At 45.0% G+C, this 21,302-nt stretch overlaps 1 protein-coding gene across 4 annotated transcripts in view; it reads right to left on the bottom strand.

Moving 5' to 3' along the window:
• Positions 1-21,302, bottom strand: part of ATXN1 (ataxin 1) — a 414,991-nt gene that overhangs the window by 189,053 nt on the left and 204,636 nt on the right. For 3 of the 4 annotated variants that reach the window (XM_081245982.1, XM_081245984.1, XM_081245983.1), the window contains one exon: positions 6,395-6,452. The gene's annotated coding sequence lies outside the window, so the exon portion shown is untranslated. Of the gene's footprint in view, positions 1-6,394; positions 6,453-17,248; positions 17,336-21,302 lie in introns of those variants that run through there. The other variant, XM_081245985.1, reaches the window with a different exon arrangement.

Genomic DNA, 21,302 nt, shown 5'->3' with positions numbered 1-21,302 from the left:
CTAGAAGGGCAGCTGGCGCCAGATAACACATGAACTGTGACTTTGCGCAAGGGACAGACAGTGACAGGGCCAAGACAGGGCTGAAGCATGAAAGGCTGGGCTTTATCAGGATCTCTACCACCAGCTAGACTGGATTTAATCTGTTCATGTCTTCATGATTTTCCACTCACCGTGGCTAATCAATGTCAGCTCTGTTGTTATTTTTTTTTTTTTTAAATAATGCTCTTTTAATTTTAATCAACATCTTCAAGCCAGGCTTAGTTTTTCCAAGTCTGGGTTCGGGGGCTGTCACGTGCATTCCTGTTATAAACACAATCAGTCACGAGTGACAGTTCATTGCTACGTTCACTCATTCCTTCACCCTACAGATATTCATGGAGCACCTACAGTGTGCTGGGTGGGAGAAACACAAAAAGGAATGAGGGGATTGGAAAGGTGGGAGCTTATGTATAAAAGGCTGAATGCCTCGTCTAGGACATAGCAGGTGGCACATGCCCTTTCCAGGGCAAAGCTTTGAAGCATTTCATTGCTGGTGTAATTCTCCAAGTTCTCTCTCCCCCTGTGATCACAGGGAGGTCTCTAGATGGTAGGATAAAAAGATCCATGCAGCCTGCATCGGGGAGCCATGCGTGGAGGACAGTGCCCTGCAGAGACACCAGATTCACAGCACATGCTGGATCAGGGAGAAGGAAACTTCTACTTGGTTAAGCCAGTGAGAGTTTAGGATTGACTCTCTGAAGCATGAGGCCCATCCTATCCTAACACGATGGCTTTCATTTTCTCTACTATCACCTTTTGGCAATTAATCATGTGTAATAACGCCTTGTGATCATTCTCACATTGACTGCCCTTTACTTCTTTTGATTTCCTTAACTTTACCTGTCATCACACCTCTTCAACTAAGCAAGAGCCTGTTAAACATGACAACCTTAGTTTATACTCCTGGGTTCTCCTTTTCACTCTCCAACTCACTTTCTCTGACCTCCCATTTCTCCCCAAATTTAGCAGTGAGCCTTACACAGAGCAACTGTAACTCGTAATTGATGATTTAATAATTTTCCCATTAAGAAATAATCCCCCAAATATAATGACAATTATTTACTTTCATTAACTAATACCACTCTGCTGGCATGGGTAATTAGGAATTAAGCACAATAGCTACTATAAAACTTTAGGGATTCATCCAGGGACCTACATCAACCATGGCTAATCACAGGTCGGCTTGGTGATCATTTCTTACTGTGGCCCTGTTTAACGATATGCATCTGGGCTTCTAGGGTTCCCATTTAGTCATTCATTCACCCGTCTATATGGTCCTTCTCTGAGAATCAGCAGACAGTAACAGCTATAGAAACAGACTAGCTGTGAGACCATAGGCTAGTCACCTCAACTCTCTATGCCCCAGTTTCCTTATCTGTGAGAATTAAAAATGTATCTGGTAAGCTTGTTGTGAGGATTACATACGTTAATACACGGAAGTACTTAGAAAGTTGTTTTAAGCACTAAGACACAGCAGTACCTGGCATGTGGTAAAGAGTGCTAATATCATTTACATTTACTGAGCACCTACTACATGGCAGATAGTACAGAAACAGGGACAAATAAGGTTTCCCAGTTCCCAAGGAGTTTAAAATCCAGTAAAGGTGATAAATATATAAACAAATAAGTGAACTGAAGTGTTACAGAACCAGATCCAGAAAGAGAGCACACAGGTGTAAACACTCAAAGAAGATGCAGACAGGTGTGAGCGCGTGCGCGCGCGCGCACACACACACACACACACACACACACTCCTGGCAACTGGTTACAAACAAAATGGTGCTCCTTCCCCTTGGAAGAAGGGAAACTGGCAGATTCCATAGAGAACTGGCAGATGAACTGAGTGTTATGATATGAATAGGTATGTGCCAGGCAAGATGGAGCACAAGGACATCCAGGCAATTAAATGTGAGAAGAGGCAATAAAAACATTTAATGTATCCAAAGGTTTAATCAAATGCCTCCTATGTGCGCGTATAGCTTTAAGTACTGCGATTCAGCAGTTAATGATACTGATGAGGTTTCTGCTTTCACTCACGTTCTAAAAGAGGAGACTAACAATAAACCAGTAAACAGATGCACGAGCCAAGGAGCTACGAAGAAAACCCAGTGGGTGAGATGGCGAGAGGGAGACTGGGGACCAAAGTGTGGAGAGTGAGAGATGAAAGCAGAGCCAGAGGCCAACAGCACACTCCATTCCTCTGTTTTCTATGGGAAGGATTTTCTGGAAGCCCTCCTGGCCTTTTACTTCATCCTTTTTCTTTCCCAAGGATGTGGAGTGAGGTAGCTGGCTGGAGGCTAAACCCGGTGTGGACCATGCCTCTCCTTGGGAAACTAACTCCACTGGGTAGCGTTAATCCACCACTGGGTAGAGTTAAAATGTTGAGCACAGGGGTGGGGGTGGGGGGTGCACAGAACTGGGGTCTCTTTTTCCTTCCTTCTTCACGCAGACAGTGGCCTGCAGACCCAAAACTTTCCTGCGGGTAGACTGTGCTCAGGCCCAGACTAGAGAATGAGCTGGGAAGCTCTTTTTGGTTCTCAACCTAAGATACAACTTCTAACTCAGTTAACTGTCATCAGCCACCGAGGTGCACCCTGGCTCCATCTGCCTTACGATTACACTTATCTTGGTTCTCAGTTGGCTCAGGACTTGGGAAGGGAAGAGTACTCTTTGAAGATAAAAGTTTTTATACAATCAAAACCCTCCCTCCTCCAACAGACCTCAAAACTAAATTAGGAACCGCTATCCTAATCTATCAAACCTGTCACCTGAATGAAAAATCCTTCCAATCTCTTAATAGCTCCAGAGACATGACTAGGGGTTTGACTGAGAGGCCTGGCCCAAAAGGTATAATAAGGCTAATTCAACCAAAGTAGTGAATACTGGGGGAGAAGAAGGCGGGGTGGGGGGTGATGACTTCAGTGCCACTGTGAAACCCTACGGTACACAGGTCATGGTCAGTAGCCACAAAGAGGAAGAAGAGGAAATGTGAAGTCTTGAGATATTCTTACCTTGTGATTTCATATCTACGTGGTTTTTTTTTTTAAAACCACAGCAGTTAAAGAATTTCTTGAATTTATCTTTTCTCTGAAGAATTTAAAAGAATTTAGTATATTTACACACTTGCCTCAAAGCTTCCTTATGAGACTGGATGAGACTATAATGTTATCATGAAGAAATATTAATGTATGGTTACTATCTACAGCGCTCAGTTCTGAGCCTTAGAGATAAAAATAAAAAACAGATGAAGAGAAAGATAGATGGTTCCTGACCTTGAAGGCCTTACCCTCTAACTAGAAAGAGAGTTCAGGCCCACAAAGCATTATGTATTAAAAAAGGAAATACAAACCAAATGTCGAATAGATGGTAAAGATTTTTTAAATGTTTCAGGAGTTTGGGGGAAAAAAAGCATCTGTTGATATCAAGAGTGATTATAATGGTTTCATGGAGGATTTTAGAGAAAACATCAGAGAAATGTTAAAACCTCAACCCCACACACTGGAGAGACTGCAGTTGGAAACTGCGTCTCTGGTGGAAGCTCCTAGAAGGTGTGCCATGTGCACTGATTTCTGGGTGCAGCCCTACCGTACCTGGCATTGCACTCTGCCCCGGGAGGAGTCTCCTCAATCCTTGTGGAGCACATTAAACGGGTCCTCTGTTTCCCTAGATCTCACACCGCTCTGTTTCCCTGCCCACTTTCCAGCCAGGAGCAGCTGACCGCAATATACAAGAAGTACTCTGCCCACTGAGCCACCCTGCCAGGGCTGCTTGGTCACAGGGATGATGAAAAGGACCGACTCTCCACCAACTTGGCTTTGCTGAGGCAGGGGGGTGCTGCCAGCTCTGCTGGCACACTCGGGGCCCTGCAGAATCTTACTACAGACACCGCCTTCCTCCTCCTCGAGTCCCCAGCTCGGTGGGGACAGGAGGCAAGTGTTAAAGCAGAGAGAGCAGCCCACACTCTCTACAGGAGGGGAAAGGCAGGCCAGGATAAGGTGGAAAATAAAAGGAGGCATCGGGGCTGTGCTCAACCTGCCCAGGATACACTGGCTGCCATAGTCATTATATTTTTTCTGGCTGCACAGACATGTTGCTATGGAGCCAACACATGCCATTGCTACTTGGCCTCTAGCAAATAAAATCCCAGCGCTGGCAAGAGCATTTCCCTAGATTTCCCTTAAAGGGACACCATCGAGGCCGAGCACTGTTTGAGCTTGGAAACAACAGCAGCCTTGTTCCCGGGTCCAGCCACCCCGCATACCATGAGCTGGAGCCCAGTGACACGTCTTTACAAGGCGGACACGCGTGCAGCATGTGGACCTGTGTGGTACAAACCCAAGGTGTGGGGATCAGCCTCTGAGCTGCTTTTTGAAAACTCACGGCTTCGGTGTGTGTTTAGTTTTCCCCCAACAGGTAAAAGCAAACAGCTTGTAGTGATTGGGATAATGATTTGATGCCTCCTGACTGTCGACTTCAAACTACTTACAACCCAGCAGGAAACCAAAGTTGCCACAAGTGGTCAGCGTGAGTTCAGGTGGTCCTTATTTTATCGCTTTACCATTTCTTACCTCACACCCCTCTCTACCAGTTGTCTTTACTTAAAGAAGAGCACAAAATAGGCAAGGAACTTAGCACTTTCCCCCTTTCCTAAGGCCCTGAACTGTGTCCTGTTTTAGTCTTTATCAATCTCTTAGTTCCACAGAGACACTTTGATTTCCCTAGGGAGCAGGAGACCTCAGTATCCCATGTTATACTTTGGTGTGCCCTGGGGATAAACCTTCTGGGCTTTTCTTGGCTAAGATGAGGAAATGGAAACCCTCACACTCACACTTCTAATAATGCACAATTCATGCACACGGAGTATGTGGAGACAGGAGGGATCAATTTTAGAGTAATAAGCAGGTGGACGGTCTCGGCGAATCAGCAATCCATGTTCTAAATTCCATACAGTGCGTTGGTAGAAAGCAGACTATCTCTGTACCCTGATAAGCAGGAAAGTCAAGTTCCTTTACAAGGACTCCAGTAAGGGCAGAAGAGAAGCCCCCATTTGTTAAGGTAAAGTGATTAAGTTGACAAGTGGGATAAAATAATGGACACAGGCTCTCAATACTACACTTAGGCCAATCTCTAGAGGAGACGGAACGTTTTGGAAATAAGTGCACCTAGATCATCAACCTAAATGAACATGATCCAGAGCCAGGTCTGGCACAGGCATCTCGAAGGAACCACAGCTAGGTTCACCTCTGGGATCCCATATTTGTATATTCGCCATAATACCCCACAACTGCACCCTCATGTACAAAGCGTTGGTTTTTTTTTTTTTAGTGAAGAAATGTTTCTCCGAGAGTCTATGACTGTGGGCCAAATTTGCACAGCAATGCAAGAAACCTGTTAAGCCTCGCTCTGCAGGTGCAGACAGTCCTGTGTGGGGGGCGTGCCGCTCTGCAGTTGGCCAGCGCGCACCTGCAGGTGCACCTCGGCGTCTAGCTGCAAAGCAGGTGGACCACCGAGTCTCAGCACGTGACGGGGCATTGCAAATGCGGTGGTTTGGGAAAGGCGCAAAGGAAACAAAAAATAGGCCCTCTCAGATGAGGTCCAAAATGGAAACGTTCTGGGTACCTCCATGCAACCAACCTTTCTTGGCAGTAACCAAGTGTGATTATTAGAAAGTTAAGTAGCAACGAGCATCACTCCTGACACTTGCCTTAGAGGGACGTTAGCATTAGTTTATCAGGATTACATCAGGTTGAACTGCCTGTAACTCTGTATCCCCAGAAGGTGCTGGGATTCAAAGGACAGCTCTGTGTGGAGTTGTGATGGGGGAGGGCATGACCTTACGCAGCTGAGAGTTAAATGCCTCTCCCATAATCTAGGCTCAGATGCCGGGGTTGGGGGAAGCCCTCAGGGCCTCAGCTGTCCCATCTGTACACAGGGGCTTTGCTAGATGAGCTATAACATCCCATCTAGTGCTCACATCTTATGATTCTCTGTCGTGGTGTTAAAACAAAACAGTATGTCACATGAACAAAACGAATGGGTTCTCCTTGCCCACAGCCGTGTTTCTGTGCATCATCAGCCACTGGGGGAAAAAAAAAGAAACTTCCTATCTCATCCCCTCTGCAAGCTGAGCAAGGTAATAGTAACGGTGGTAACAACTCAGAAGAGACAAAACCTGTGAACAGCCAAAAGAAATGGCAGAAAAACACCAGGGGAAACCCTCCCCTCCAAAGGGAAGAGGAAATGTAATGAGTACAGAGTCTCTTGGTTCCAGGTAGGAGAAAACTCCCAGAGAATGAGTGCTTACTAAGTAACGTGAGCAAAAATATATATATAAAGGAGTCAAAGGATTACTCACCCTGTGAAAACAGATTGGTTTCTCTTCACCCAGAAAACGGACTAATTTCTTTGGAAAACTGAAAGAGAAAGAGATTAAAAATAAAACATTAGGGCTCCCCTGGTGGCGCAGTGGTTGAAAGTCCGTCTGCCGATGCAGGGGAGACGGGTTCGTGCCCCAGGCTGGGAGGATCCCACATGCCGCGGAGCGGCTGGGCCCGTGAGCCATGGCCGCTGAGCGTGCGCGTCCGGAGCCTGTGCTCCGCAACGGGAGAGGCCACAATATTGAGAGGCCCGCGTACCGCAAAAAATAAATAAGTTAATTAAATAAAACATTAAATCCATCCCATAAATCAGCACAGGTATGCAGGCCGGAGAGGTAAGAAATCCCAGCGCCTGGCCCTCTGATACTTACTAGGTGCACAATTAATGTCTGACGAACGTGGACGGCCCACTGCTTGGCTGACTACTTGAATTTTAAAGACGGAGCTTTGAACAATTAATATGTAGAAAATAATCACATGCATGATTCTCTTATCTCGAGGTGCGTGAACCTTTGACAAAGGAGCGCCGTAACACCGGAGATCTGCAAGCCTTGTAGTTACCCAGCCTCCAGAGGGAAGGAAGAGCCCACAGACGGCGACAGAGACAACTGATTTACTGGGCAAGGGGGTCCTACACAAAAAACCTGGAGAGACACCCCACTGTGTACGGCCCACGGTGAGCGGGACATGGCGATACTCCTAGCTCCTCAGGGCGGAGGGAGGCTACCATTTATAGGGGGAATTGAGGCCAGGTGGGCTCATCAGTTACCAGGGAAACCAGCAGCTAGGGCGGGGGCAAGCATGTAGGCAGTTACTGATTAAGGCCTATAATTAGGAGCATTGGATAGTCATGTGAGTGAAGCCGAGCCTGGTCGAGCACGGGATGCAGAGAGCAAGGGAACAGCCATCTTGAATGGCCTGACCGTACAATATATACGCCACATATACTGTGGTGCCTGGGAAATCATTTTTTAGGCGGATCTTTAAAAATGTCGTGTCTGCACCTCCACAGTGGAGCTAAATGAAAAGTCTTCATAGTAACCAGAGCATCCCTTCATGTCACTTTGCCTTCTCCCAAAATGGGGCACCCACAACTCCATGCATCCCCCACTGAAGTCCACGATCCCAAGGGGATCCATAATCAAGCTCCTACGGGAACGTGGACTGGCAGAGAGGCACTGGGGGCCACATATCAGGCGGACGGAGTAATCCCATGAGGAAGCCACAGTGTCTGAGATAAAGTGTGGGAAAGAACCGAGATGATGTGCATACTGGAAGAGGAAGCCTGGAAGACAAAGGGAGATAAGGCAGTGTGACAGCCACGGACCGTTTAATCGGCATCACATAAGGGACTACACTCAAGATCCAAGTTTTTAAAAAATTCCAGAGACTGCTTTAAAGATGCCTTTGCAGGTTCAGCAGGGGGCGAGGCAGTGCTAGTCTAGCTCCCGAGACTAGCAAATTTCACACAATCCCAGAGCATGGGGGATTCAGCCTCCGGCTCTAAGAAGGCTTTTCCTTCCTTTTCCCTAAAAGGAAAAGAGCAATGAGGCCTCTAGGGCTGTAGGCAGAGTCTCCTCCTCAGGATGTGTCCACTGGCCAGAGATTCCCAGACCCAGCGTCTCAGAATCTTCTAGGCAATCTTCTGCAGAGTCCCAGGGAGAAGCTCACCTACCCTACCGCCAGCCTGTGAGAGGAGAATTAAGGGCTACTGAGACCACGTGATCCTGCCTTGAGAAGTTTACACTCTAACTGAAAACACTGCAGGGAAACACCGCAAGCGGTGAAAGATGGTCCACGCTGGTAAAGCCTCTGAGCACCTTCTTTTGAAAGCAACGCTTTATAATCCACTCGCGTACATTAACCTTTTCATCCTCAAGGCAGACAAGAGGTCTACAGTGAGATTCACCAAGACCCCAAACGCTGATCTGAGAGTCAGATCTGAGCCTGAGTCTCAGCTCCGTCACCCACCAGCTGTGTGACGCAAGTAACATAAACTCTCAGAACCCTTTCCTCATTTGCATGATGGTGGCAATAATACCGACTTCACATCGTGTTTCAGGTTCTTAGTGCGGTGCTTGGCATGCAGGAGAGACTCAATAAAAAGAAAACGCTTTCACGCCGTGTGGCACAACACGTCTACAGATCTGTGACAACCGACAAGACAGAGCACGGCTTTTTTATAATTTCATGATTTATCAAAGATGTGGGAGCTTGTGTTCCCTTTCTCCACCCACCAAAATGAGGTGAGAAAAATGAGAACAAAGTAAAACCATTTACTGTGAACACTTAGATAATACAGATAAGGGAGGAAAAACCCCCAAATAATACAAATCAGCAAAAGTCCCACTAATAATCACTTTGCACGTTTTGGCTTCTACGGCTCCAGGCTCTCTCCTATGCTCAAGTGTACAGAGTATATTATGCATATACTTACATAAATAAAATTATATACATACATACAATTTATTCATAACATTCTATGATAGCATTCGTATTGTTCTGCAGTCTAATGATATTTTACCTGTTATACTGTAAACCTCTTTTAACATGAATAAATCCATCTCCATCGTAATTGTTTAAGAGCTGCCAAGAGTATCGCGCTGAAAGAACGAACCACTAAACGCATATGTGCTGAATTTATCGAATCTATCAGCGTCCCACATTTGTGAGAAATGACTACACCTGGGGTAGTGTGGGGTTCTTTTACTTCTATATTTTCGTTAAGAGTCAGAAAGACAGCTTGTTGTTACCACCTAGAGGGGTGGGATAGGTAGGGTGGGAGGGAGGGAGACGCAAGAGGGAAGAGATATGGGGACATATGTATATATACAGCTGATTCACTTTGTTATAAAGCAGAAACTAACATGCCATTGTAAAGCAATTAAACTCCAATAAAGATGTTAAAAAAAAAAAAAGGAAGAAAGGCAGCTTGTATAAATATCAGAAGTCTTGGGGACTTCCCTGGTGGTCCAGTGGGTAAGACTCTGAGCTCCCAATGCAGGGATCCCTGGTTGGGGAACTAGATCCCGCATGCCACAACTAAGACCCGGCGCAGCCAAAATAAACAAATAAATAAATAAATAAATATTTTTAAAGACATATCAGAAGTCATAACAGAAAATTGTTTTGGTTTGAGTACGTGTAGCTGAGAAGAATACAAACTAGTACATATACCACAGAACAATAATATCACAAATCACAATATTCAGTGAGTATCCAGTATATTGAAAGGGGACAAAATTTTAAAGACTAGGGCTACTGGTGGATAGAAATGCCTATTTCAAGTGTGAAATGATAAGTCTGAAGTGCAAGAAGTGTCCCTGTTTTTCAGTCTGATTATGGTGGAGTGACTTAATGATACAGAGAAAAGTAAACTGAAAATTGTAAACCCTTGAGTGAACCTAAAAATTATAATCATGCTATATGAGCTTGAAAATTTTTTAAAAATCAGAATTTACCATATTTAGAAGATATCAAGAGCTGGAATGCTTATGTAGTCTCAACAACATTTCTAATCTAACTTCCTTCTCAAAGAGAACGGTTGGTTTGGTAAAAACATATGTGATACAGCTTAATTGAGTCGTATGACAGACACATCGTTGTCCTCGATTGAGAAAATTGTGTCATACCTATAACTGTGACTGACTAGCATCATTTCAGGAAAATACTACTTTTGAGGGGAGGCTACGGAAGTGAATGTATCCCCACAATCGGCAAAATGTTTAGAGCGAATTCTTCCTCCAGTTATGAATGTAACCCTTGAAAGTATTGCCAGCACTGCTCCTACTAGCAGGCAGGAGGTGGGGGATTGCCAGGGAGCAGCAGAGAAAGAAAGACGGGACATACTGTGGCAGCAGAGAAATGCCAAATCAGATACCAGTGGAAAATCCTGGAGAGAACAAAAGTGGAGAAACATGGAGTTTGATTTGTGAAACCGGTTGATAACTCCTCCACGTGCTACCTTCCAAAAAAAGTTCATGCCTTGTCCAGCTTACGCAATTTTTAAAGAAAGTGACAATTTGTGGTGGGGCTCATGCTCTTAGAAGAGATTTCTACAGTTCTATTTTGACCATGAGGAATAGAATCAACATTGGGAGGTAAGAACTCAGACCTTAAATCTTAGCACTGGATGCAATCAGAGAAAGCATCTCTTCAACAACTTCCACTAGGGACTTTACTGTATCAAGGAATATGGACTGAGCTACTTTTAACAGATCTCTTTTTATGGTACAATTCAGGAGTCTGTGAGATGTTCCTAGATCTAACCAGGGACAGAATTTTTGCTTTGCTTCGCTCTCTTGTGGTCACTGCTTTCTCCATGAGAGAGAACCACATGGTCAGGCTGTGCTGTGTGCTATATAACGTCTCTTTTATGCAGGGAAACCTAATGATACACATTCTTAAATCTGCTTTCAAATTTGCTTTTGCATCCCTTGATGACGTACATGGGATGGCCCGGAGCACATTCTGTATAGCAGACCCAGCCATGGAAAATGATGGTTTAGATTCTAACATCCCCATCTCATTGTGTGTGTCTGGTAAATTGACCTAGCCAGGAAAACTGGACTGATAACTCTCCATTCCACACTTACAATATATTTTTGGACTACTGACTTTGGAAAATTCTGTCTTGCCATTGTAAAATGTCATCCTAAGTAAGCACTGGATTCCTTAATATTACCTACTACACTAAGTGGGTGGCTAACTATGCTGACAAGTTTTTATCTATTATCTCTAATCCTCACAAAATCTCCGTAAAACAGGTTCTATCAGTCCCATTGTGCAAGTAACGAAAACAAGGTTCAAGACAAGTGACCTAGCCAAGGTCATATAACCAGGAGGTGACAAGGCAAGAATTCGAAGCGAGGTTTGTCTGGGTTTCAAGGCCAAAGAGAAAAGAGATGAGCACCGTGGCAATGAGCATGTGGATACCTACATGAAAGTCCCAGTACATAGCATTCTGTCAAACACAAAAGACAGCACTTGCTTCCACTACATAAGCAGGTATTTCTTTTTCAGGTTATAAAATATACAGGGGCAGCAAGTGAGGATGTTAGAATGAAAGTCACCCACAACTTTGAGTGACAGGTCATGCTTTAGCCATCCAACAGGTGCTGGGCAAGCATGCTTCAGGCAGAGCAGCAGGACCAAAGTGCTGACAGTTGCAGTGACACAAAATGTAGCCTCGGCAAGTCACTCGAACAATTACTTCGCATCATTCTGATTATGAGCCACAAGCATGCAATCAACAGCACAGAGATGATCTTCAATTATCTCCACCAGCACTTTACTTCAGCTCTCAAAGCGTGGTAGATGGAACATACTCTCATCTGACCTAAATGCAATGTTAATGACCCAAACACAAAGAATGTGCAGGAACAATAGTGGCACAAGGGCAGTGGCCTCGCTGCATGCCGTTGGTTATGATAAATGCACTTTATTTCATTCAACGTTTCCATTTACTACCTCAGAGTAAATAAATATTATTGATGTGTTTCTCATTTGATACATTTGTCCACAGTCTAACTCAATAGAAAGACTTAAGTAAGCTTACAAATTCCCCAGACTTAATACTGCATGTTGTACACATCTCTACAATCAAATTCCATTGTAAATTTTTGTGGGTATGCATCTCCTCCACTCAGTTGTGGCCCAGCTCTGAGAGCAAGGAATTTATGTCATTTATTTCTGTATTCCCAACATCTAGCCCTGGCATATATAGTAGACAATCAAAATAGGCAGAAATTACTGAATTCTCATCAGACCATAAATAAGAAGGCATGCTTACTGAGTGCACGAATGACCCCCAGAGTTGTTCTAAGGGCAATATCTGAATTCCAAAACTTGTCTACCAATTGAAAAGATGATTGTAACTAGACACCACGAAACTCAGTAGATATCTGTTCATAGGGAGTAAAAACATACAAATACAAAAATAAGGAAATACTGTCCTCATATCAACTGAAGAAAATCATTTGCAAAGGGATTCTCACCAGACCACGTTCAACATTAAGGCCTGTAACTTAAGGAGGAGAGAGTATTTGGGGAGTGGTATCCAAGGGGAGTAATTAAAATCACTACAGGTTAGAGAACCAGATCTGGAAGAGAAATACTGATTAGTAGATTACAGGGGGAAAAAAGAAGTCAGCTTCCTTCTCAAAAAGTAAAGGAAAATGGCTACAAAGTTTTCAACAGATCGGCACTATTACCACCAACGCCCATCACTTCACGAACAGTCAGGGCAGTAAGACTCTATGAAATAGGATAGGGACCCTATTTTGCCTTTAGATAAATATTGTATCTACAGCAAAATGTGACACTTCACCAGATTCATCCATTACTGGGTCTCACCAGATTCATCCATTATTGAGATCCTATTTGGATTGTACAAAATGGTTACCCTGCCACTCTGTGTGAGAAAGTGACACAGGTAGATGCAGATGTCACTTCAGGTAGATGTCACTTCTGGCTTTATGATTTCCTGGGTGTCTGTGTTCGTGGGTGAGTATGAGTGTGTGTGTGTGTGCAGGTCTAGAATTTCCAATGATCTCAAAGGGTTTTATATACAATCGTTCAAATTTAATATTCTTGAATTGCCAAAGCCACTGTATAAACCCCTCAGAGTCAGCACCCATACACCTTCACCATTCTTCTAGCAATCAGCGTAAGTTCATTGCATGAACGGCCAAAAGGTTCAAGAGAAGGCAGAACAAAATCAGTAAACCAACAGTACCTCTGAATTCCAAAACTGGCCATCACTGCCTTAGCAAGGCTGCACCTCTGGCTTGGAGGGAGGGGTAAAAGAAGCAGGATGCTATTTTTAGGGTGAAAGCAGCAAGTTTTCTGTGTTCTACACTTCAGGGCCATGTGCCAGCAGTCTAACTCTTCTCACTGCAGCTAAAGATCAGAGCTACTTCACCAAGGTTCAGTATCAATAGGGACTATCACAGGGGAAAGGCAAGTGTCAGACACTATGACTTTAAAAAGTGCCGCCTCTGTTAGAAACATCTCAGTCACGTTGGGCAAGCAGCCCTGGTGATGCGGGATGCGCAAGTTACTGCCCCAATCAAAAACAAAGGCTTGGGCTTCCCTGGTGGCGTAGTGGTTGAGAGTCCGCCTGCCGATGCAGGGGACGCGGGTTCGTGCCCCGGTCCGGGAAGATCCCACGTGCCGTGAGCCGTGGCCGCGGAGCCTGCGCGTCCGGAGCCTGTGCTCCGCAACGGGAGAGGCCGCAACAGTGAGAGGCCTGCGTACCACACACACACAAAAAAAAGGCTTAATTAAAGAGCACAGTTCTGGACACAAAGTTGGAATTCAGTAAATTCTCAAAAGCCATACTATCTTATAGCTATTGTGAGCTTTACAGCTCTCAAACTGCTCCAGTATAGAGTGAACGGTTAGCCATCAACATCACTATGCTGTTTTAAAAATGGTACCTCTTAAAAAAAAAAAAAAACAGGAATCCCAGTTGGTTTAAAAAAAAAATTAAAAATGGTACCTCTTAAATGTCCAGAATAGTCCAGGGCTAGCAAACTTTTCTGGTAAAGGGCCAAACAGCAAATGTTTTAGCCTTTGAGGGTCTGACAACCTGTCAAGACCACTCAGCTCTGCCACTGTACCACAAAAGCAGCCATAGACAATACTATAGATATGGGCATGGCTGTGTGCCAATAAAACTTTATTTATAAAAACAGATGGAAATGGGATATGGCCCATGGGCCAGAGTTTGTCAACCCCTGGTCTAGAATATCGTTACACTGGGAACATAAAAGACAGAGTCTCTGTTTCCTCCTTTTCCCCAAAAGAGATTTTATTTTTACTTATTAAAAAGTCAGGGCTTCCCTGGTGGCACAGTGGTTGAGAGTCCGCCTGCCGAGGCAGGGGACATGGGTTCGTGCCCCGGTCCGGGAAGATCCCACATGCCGCGGAGCGGCTGGGCCCGTGAGCCATGGCCGCTGAGCCTGCGCGTCCGGAGCCTGTGCTCCGCAGCGGGAGAGGCCACAACAGTGAGAGGCCCGCATACCACAAAAAAAAAAAAAAAAAAAAAAAAGTCAGATGACAATATCACACGCTATGCAAAAACAGTGACTGGCTTATTTCTGCAGCATTCACCATTGAACTTCCTTCACAATAAGCAGGAAGGGCAAATCTTTCAATGTCAGATGGAGTTTTCCAGAGTGGCAAGTCCCTGTGCATTTATCTCTGCATGACACACTCGCAAAGGGAATAGGCTGCCCCAGAGAACCCTGCGTAAGTGCTCATAGTCTCCTGAAGCAGTGCCCTATCTAGGCAAGCAGGGAGACACCTGTGCAAGGGCAAGAAACAAACCACCTGATGAAAGACAGGCAAAGGACTTGAACTGACGTTTCTCCAAAGAAGATACACAAATGGGCGACAAACATATGAAACAATGCTTAGCATCACTAATCATGAAGGAAAGGCAAATCAAAACCATAATGAGATACCACTTCACACCTCTTAGGATGGCTATTATAAAAACAACAAACAAACAAAGAAAACCAGAAAACAACACTCACTGGCCAAGATGTGGAGAAACTGCAACGCTTGTGCATTACTGGTGGGAACACAAAATAATGCAGATACAGCTACTGTGGAAAACAGTATGATGGTCCCTTAAAAAATTAAATATAGAATTACCATATGATCCAGCAATCCCACTTCCAGGTACACACCCAACAGAACTGAAAGCAAGAACTTGAACATACATTTATACATCCATGTTCACAACAGCCTTATTCACAAAAACCAAAAGGTGGAAACACTCCAGTGTGAATGAACAAAATGTGGTCTGTACACACAATGGAATATTATGTGGCCTTAAAAAAGAAGGAAATTCTGATGCATGCTACAAATGGATGAACCTCGAGGACATTATGTTACGTGAGATACACCAGTCACAAAGGGACATACACTGTATGATTCCACTTACATATGAGGTACCTAGAGTCATCAAATTCATAGACAGAAAGTAGAACAGCTGCTGGGGCTCAGAGGAGAGGTAATGTGGGGAGTTCGTGCTTCACGGGTACAGAGCTTGAGCCTGGGAGGATGGAAAGAATTCTGCAGATGGATGGTGCAGATGGCTGCACAACAATGTGAATGTACTTAATGTCAGTGAACTGTACACTAAAAAATAATAAATTTTAATTGATGACTAATAAGAATCTGCTGTATAAAAATAAACAAAATAATAATACATTTCATTTTATGTCTATTTTACCACGATTTTAAAAAAAGAAGAGCCTCGTCATGATCACTCGGCCCTTTAAGGGAGATTTTCAGGTGATCTCTTTGGACCAGATTATCCCAAGGAGGTCCAAGTCAGCCATGATGAGAGGGCTCGTTTACAGGAGGCAGCTGAGGAATTTCGACCAGGCTTGAAAATTACAATTTGACAGCCTCCACATCTAGGGATCATTTGGTCTAGAAGAGAATATGAAGGCTCCTATTGAAACAGGGCAGGACCCAACGGTCCTTCCCTCCCCTATGTCCTCCGCCTGCCTTTTGTCTGTTGAAAAACTTTAGCCAAAGAATAAGTTTAATCAGAGAAGTGAGAAAATGCAGAAGCAAAGGCAAACAGTCAAATAGGACCAAATAATAATAGTTCAGTCGTTAAGCAAAGTCAAAGACCTTTAGTTCCTCCTCAAGGGCTACAGATAATATTCTGAGCCATATCCTTTGAGCTGTTTTGTAGATACTGAAACCCCACCAGGTGGAAGAAGTTTAACTACATGATGACCAGCCTGTAGCCATGACATAAGCTGCCACCATTCCAAGAACTGGCCTCAAGGAAATGGAACAGACCAACCCTGGAACTGAAGATTAACTGTACTTAAAACAATCATGATGACGCTGATCAGCTCCCTCCTTCTGCTTACACACCCCTGAAACTATCCTTTAAAAGCTCTTGCCCACTGACTGTCAAGGGCAGGGTCGACAGTCGGCCTTTTGGACACGAATCCAGCCCCGCCCCCCACCCCGGTTGCTGGCCTCCGAAATAAAGCAAACTTTCCTTTCCACCAACCTTGACTCTTTATTGGCTTTTGAGTGGCTGCAAACAGCCTGACCCCACTTTCGGTAACTCTGACTCAGAGTGAACTCGGCACCTAAGATCTGTTATACGGCCAGAATACCTGCACTATTCTCTTCTGAATGCTACAACCTCAGAGATTCAAGATGACCGTGAATCCAGAGTAGAGTCAATGACAGGTAAGAATAAAAGGAAAGTTGACCTACTCGATGGAGGGGCATGGGAAAGAGCAAAGAAAGTAAAAGAAGTCCCTGTAAGTAAGGCAAAGTCACTCTGTCTTTTTTTTTTTTTTTTTGCGGTACGCGGGCCTCTCACCACTGTGGCCTCTCCCATTGCGGAGCACAGGCTCCGGACGTGCAGGCTCAGCGGCCATGGCTCACGGGCCCAGCCGCTCTGCGGCACGTGGGATCCTCCCCGACCGGGGCACGAACCCGTGTCCCCTGTATCGGCAGGCGGACTCTCAACCACTGCACCACCAGGGAAGCCCACCACTCTGTCTTTTAGGATGACAGTGAAAACCTACAATCTCCAGCTATGATAAGAGAAGTTGGCCTCCCTAACCCCACCTCTCCTTGGTCACAGGTGTCTGACCACTTTTAGTTGACTCTCTTGAAACGTAAGCTTCTCTGAGTCTAATTCTGCACAACGCTCAATACCATAGACCATGCACAAGAGGTGACCTCATGAAAACTGTCTGTATTTGCATAGCACTCTTCCAGGGATTACTCAGGTATCCTTACATCCTTGCAGAAGTCAAGCTAATAGAGGGCTGCATTACCTACTACAAGCAGGATGATGCTGAGTCATGGCTTCTCAACTGAAGGAAGATGATACCACTTCTTCCCATATTCTTGATAAGAAATAGGAAGATTCTTTCAAGTCGACCCAACCATAAGGAAGGAGGAAAGTCCTACAGCCACGTTGCTTGTATACGACATTGACGACCACCCTCAGGTGATGACGGATCTTCTCCTATCCGAAACAAGGAGGAAGGCTAGGTCATTTTCTAACTCGGTTATCCAGAATGGCCATTAGAGGGTCCCAAATATCCCAACTAACCACAACATTTTCTGACTATCAGAGTTTCAGCCAACGTGATATAAAATGCAATTTTTGTTCAAGGGCACACATCTCTATTGTAACCATTTTTTTTTTGACAGTTCCTGTCAGAGAATTCAAAGCACTGAAGGGAAATGTGTACATAGGAACAAAAAACTGCTGGAGGAAAAAAATAAATTCAGGGCAAGGGTATATACCAGAGTTTTAGATAGCTAAAGCCATTGGTAAACAGGGAAATGTTTAATAACCAGCCGGAGGGAAGAGAGGAGCCCTGGTTTGTAGCGTTTGCAGATTTCTGTAAACGCTCCCACCATGACTGACTTCAAGCTAGCAACATGATGCCAGCTTGTGCTCAATATTCCTCGTGAGAACCGGTGCAAGCTGGCTCCAACACATCCTTGGCTGAAGCCCATTTCCTTCATCCCACCAAGAACAACAAACCCTGTTTCATATCTGAAATGAACCCAAAGCTAAAGTCCTTCCTTAACTCCAGGCCTCTTCTCAGGCACTAAAAGACATCTGTTCACACTTGCACATCTTTCCTTCCAGTCTCCCCATCCGGAATGAACCCAGCTCAAGCCCAATCGTGTATACGAAGCCTCCAATGCCCTTCGATCGCAGTAGCTTTTCTCTGTTCTAATGTTCTATGGCACTTTTACAATACTGTCCCCTCTTGGATTCTAGAGGGTTGGGTTCCATGAGGGCAGAGATGGGTCTCACAGCGCTTAGCCCGGCACAGAGTCTGACCTGGATTGAGCTGAATGAAACCCACTGACTTGACCAGCTGGGCTGACACTGTCCAGTGGGCCCCAGTGAGCGAGGCTCACCAGCTAGGACCCGATGAGCAATGGAGGAGGACCTGTTGGCACAAGGGTGCTCACTACTCTACACACCTAACTTCCACAGCAGGGAGGGAAACTAATATTTGTTGAGCAGGAAATTTCTGCAAGCCCCAGTGCCCAGATCTTAGTTTCTAACACTGTTTCCCAGTAAATGGAACCAGGGCTCTTTGGAGAAATGGCAGATTGTAGAAATGGGGCAGGGAATATTCAAGATGAGTGTGAAGGGGATGCGAAGGAAGGAAGGAGGGAAGGAAAGAGGGAGGGAGGGAGGATGGAAGGAGGAAAAGAGGAGGAAGTAAGGAAAGAGGGAGGGGGGAAGGGAGGGAGTAAAGAGGGAGGGAGGGAGGAAGGAAGGAAGGAAGGAAGAGGAAGGAAGAGAGGAAGGAAGGAAAGAGGGAGGGGGAAGGGAGGGAGTAAAGAGGGAGGGAGGAAGGGAGGAAGGAAGGAAGGAAAGAGGGAGGGAGGGAGGGAGTAAAGAGGGAGGGAGGAAGGAAGGAAGAGGAAGGAAGGAAAGAGGGAGGGAGGGAGGGAGTAAAGAGGGAGGGAGGAAGGAAGGAAGAGGAAGGAAGGAAAGAGGGAGGGAGTAAAGAGGGAGGGAGGGAGGAAGGAAGGAAGGAAGAGGAAGGAAGGAAGGAAGGAAAGAGGGAGGGAGGGAGGGAGTAAAGAGGGAGGGAGGGAGGAAGGAAGGAAGAGGAAGGAAGGAAGGAAGGAAAGAGGGAGGGAGGGAGGGAGGAAGGGAGCGAGGGAGTAAAGAGGGAGGGAGGGAGGAAGGAAGGAAGGAAAGAGGGAGGGAGGGAGGGAGGGAGTAAAGAGGGAGGGAGGGAGGAAGGAAGGAAAGAGGGAGGGAGGGAGGGAGTAAAGAGGGAGGGAGGGAGGAAGGAAGGAAGGAAAGAGGGAGGGAGGGAGGGAGTAAAGAGGGAGGGAGGAAGGAAGGAAGGAAAGAGGGAGGGGGGAAGGGAGGGAGTAAAGAGGGAGGGAGGGAGGGACGAAGGAAGGAAGGAAGGAAAGAGGGAGGGGGGAAGGGAGGGAGTAAAGAGGGAGGGAGGAAGGAAGGAAGGACCGAAGGAAGGAAGAGGAAGGAAGAGAGGAAGAAAGGAAGGAAGGGAGGGAGGAAGGAAAAAAACAAAGCAAAACAAAAAAGCCAAAAACACAATGATGGGGGCATATCAAAGGAAAACAGGAGACAATATTCCTAATATTCCCAAAAGACCTACCAATGGCCAAAACTGGAACAATAAATAACATGGTATAAGATTATAATCTGAAGTATAAAATAAACACTCATGAGTTTATACTGATATAAAGAAATGACTGAGTAAATAAGTAAATGGGGGAGACTAAACAAATCTGCTGTGCAGAAGAACTTGGAATAATTCATGTGTCAATAGATACACACCCTCAAGGAGGTAGAAGGCAGCTCCCTGCCCCTAGGTGTGGTTCCTTCCAAGGAGTGTAGTATGACAGGTGTGGGGAGGGGGCCGTGTGGGTGAAAAGAGTAACTCTGAAGTGCAGAAACAGGACAAACATCACCTCAGCCAGGTGATCAAGGTCAACATCGACAGTGGTAAGTCACGTTGACAGCACATGCCCCTGATATATATGACGCGATGAAAATGGCAACTTACCAATTTTGAGGAGTACTGATCATTTTGTTGAATGTCCTTCAGCTAGGGTTTTTCTAGTCATAACAAAAACATAGGAAAAACCCCAAGTGAGGGACATTCCGCAAAAATGATCAGCACTCCTCAGAATTGTCAAGGTTATGTCAAGTCCGAAAAATTGTCACATTTTAGAGGATCCTCAGGAGAGATGACAACTAAATGTATCATGGTGTTCTGGATGGGATCCTGAAACAGGAAAAGGACATCAGGTAAAAACTAAGGAAATCTGAATAAACGATGGACTTTAGTTAACAATGATTTTTAAAATTTCTGCCAGGTACTCTGTTAAGTGATTTACATATATCATTTTGCTTAATCCCCCAAATGCTGATCAATGCTTTCATTCCCATTTTACAGATGAGGACAATGAGGAGAAAAAAAAAGATATAACTATTTTGCCCAAGATAACAGAGTTAGCAATGGGTGGAATTCAAGTTAAAACTCACGTTGAATTGTCCTAAGAGCTTTAGAAGTTTTAACTCATTAATCCTCACAACAGCACAATAAAGCGAGTAGGACTATTATTATTCCCCTTCCTGGTGAGGACACTGAAGCTCAGAGAGGCAAGGTGAATTGTTCAGGGTTGCACTGCCGAGGTTGATCATCAAAAAAAGGTTTCTCAGAAATTGCTTATCTGACTCAAATACAAATGTATCTGATTATTTTGGAGCATCTCATGAAAAAAAGTTAGTTTCATGATTTCTCCTTTTAACCTCTTTCACAGAAAATCCCACCCCCTCCCCCATCAGCAGTGAAAGAGGGCACTTTTGCCAACGTGCTGCAATTAGGCTGTTAAGTAACAGACATGAGACCAATGTTTATTAGCAAAAAAGCCATATAGGATATGAGCTCTAGACTTCAGAGTTTTATATTCCACACGGACCCTCCAAATCGTGTTTGTGGCTTGGATGGATTTCAACACTTGTCCTTATCACAGATTAAAAACACATCCTTACTGCTCTGGTCAATAAACATCTTAACTAGTGCATTCATAATAAACATATCTATTTCTTTGATAATTTCCATTAACTTGGTTATTTACTCACTTGGCCTTCAATTCTTACTTGATCTTAGCTACTTTATTTATTTATTTATTTATTTTTTGCGGTACGCGGGCCTCTCACTGTTGTGGCCTCTCCTGTTGCGGAGCACAGGCTCTGGACGTGCAGGCTCAGCGGCCATGGCTCACGGGCCCAGCCGCTCCGCGGCATGTGGGATCTTCCCGGACCGGGGCACGAACCCGTGTCCCCTGCATCGGCAGGCGGACTCT

The sequence above is a fragment of the Mesoplodon bidens genome (assembly GCF_964165515.1).
Source record: "Mesoplodon bidens genome assembly, chromosome: 10".
Lineage (NCBI taxonomy): Eukaryota > Metazoa > Chordata > Mammalia > Artiodactyla > Ziphiidae > Mesoplodon > Mesoplodon bidens.
The sequence above is the reverse complement of the archived record's forward strand: the minus strand, read 5'-3'. Positions and strand labels throughout refer to the sequence as shown.